This window comes from Morone saxatilis, unplaced genomic scaffold (genome assembly GCF_004916995.1).
Source record: "Morone saxatilis isolate NCDOM2014 unplaced genomic scaffold, NCSU_SB_2.0 Contig2, whole genome shotgun sequence".
Classification (NCBI taxonomy): domain Eukaryota; kingdom Metazoa; phylum Chordata; class Actinopteri; family Moronidae; genus Morone; species Morone saxatilis.
In genome coordinates, this window is record NW_023339762.1 from 666888 (window position 1) to 668827 (window position 1940).

Genomic DNA, 1940 nt, shown 5'->3' on the forward strand with positions numbered 1-1940 from the left:
CAATCAGAGCCAAAAAAGATGATTGATTGTTGAGCTTGATTCCCAGGTTGTCAAATACTGAAGCTTTGAGTGCCAAAGCTTCAAGCCACCAACCCAATGTGTCGATATTTGACGACCGGGAATAATCAACTATCTGTCTTGACTCTGATTGGTTGTTTTCATTAAGGCCCGGTGGATTCTTGCAAATACCATTAGGAGCACTAGGAGGAGACAGAGGAAAATTTTTGGATCCAGAATTAATTAACCTGAGACTTTACAAATACGTTTGCTGTGCAATACAGCAACACAATAAATGATGAAGAGCAAAAAAGAGTGTTGATCACCCTGCACCGTTACTACTGCCTCAATCTGTGAGGAAGATGAAAGCAAAGTGTGTTCTTCTTATTGGCAGAAGGACTCAGATTGCAGCTAATGCATGACTCCTCTCTGGTGGTCTGGGCAGCAGAAGGCTCATGAAAGAAGAGCTGGATTAGATCAGCAAGAAAAGAAAGGACGTGGGGCCTCCTTCATGAAAGCTTAATTTGATGATAACCTTTTGTCATATTTGCTGAAACTATATCCTGGTAATCTGTGGTTCCCCTGGCTCCTCCTAGTGCTCCTAATGGTATTTGCAAGAATACAATGCTTGAAATAAAACAACCAATCAGAGCCGAGAAAGGTAGTTGATTGTTGAGTCTCACTCCCAGGTCGTCAAATACAGACTGAGAATGAGACTCAGCAATCAAGCCTCCAACCCAAAGCATCTTGCTATCTTCTTGGCTCTGACAGTGAAAGTTTCAGCAAATATGGCAGAAAGTGAATTTAATAAAAGTTACCTACTGCAGCTTTAACTTGACCTCAGAAACAGCAGCTGACTAAAGTCTCACAAGGTTAATTTAGTAACTGATCTGGAGCAACTCCATTAAGTAAGTGATGGCATGTGGCATAAAATAAGTCACTATTTATGGCACACTTGAATACACAGATATCAGTTGCTAAACACCTGAGTGTTGCAGATGTGTGTGCAGTGTCTCTTGAGAGCCTCTCCGTGATCAGTGTCCTGTTCTTGTGACCTTTGTACTGTGTGTGAACGGACTGAGTAGTAAACAGGCCAGTTGCATGCTGTTTATCCAGGCCCAACTGCCTAATGATCCAGGCACCCATACATCCAAATAGTTGATCTTAGTCAGGGTTGTATAAAAGCTCATTGACAAAATAATGATTGCTACTGCTTATGTAGAGACATTTCACATTTTGTGGCTTCCACTGTTTTGTTTATTTAAACGTTCAGTGAGTAACACTTTGGAGGATCTATTGTCAGAAATGGAATATAATATTCATAGGTATGTTTTCATTAGTGTGAAAAAATCTGGTTCTTCTGGCTCCTTCTGCCATCTACAGCAGTAGGAGGAGCCAGAGAAACTAGATTTTCTTCACAGATTATCTGTCTCATATACAACTCTCTGGACATTTAAGCAGAGACCCTGAGTAGGGATTTTAGCAAAGTTACTGAAGGTAACTAAAGTGTCAATGGATGTTAAAAGGGTATTCATTATTGCACTTTCAAAGAGTCACTCACAAGAGACAACTTTTTAAAAAAGAATGGACAAAATCGGAGCATATGCTGATTTTTAGTATGGGTAAACTCTAAAAGGGCCCACAGCGAATGGCTGATTACAAATGAGGTCTAACATAATCAAAGAGTCAAGGAGTTGCCAAAACCAACAGTAAAACCGTAAGTTTATTCAATAAACAGTAAAAATGATCATAAATCAAATAACAGCTCAAAAGAACTGATGGCCTGCAGCCAACTAACCTTTTTTTTCATAAGGGAGATGAAAATAAGATTCAGATGAAACCTGTTTAAGTTAATGAGCTTAAGTTTTCTCTGGACCCCTGCCCAATGTGACCAGTGATGACATGTATAGCCGCATGTCATCATTCCACCGCTGGCTGTCGAG

The 1940-nt window shown here is 40.1% G+C and overlaps 1 protein-coding gene across 1 annotated transcript in view; it reads left to right on the forward strand.

The window, feature by feature from the left end:
- Positions 1-1940, forward strand: part of LOC118329991 (anoctamin-1-like) — a gene marked incomplete in the record, with an annotated part of 24870 nt that overhangs the window by 706 nt on the left and 22224 nt on the right.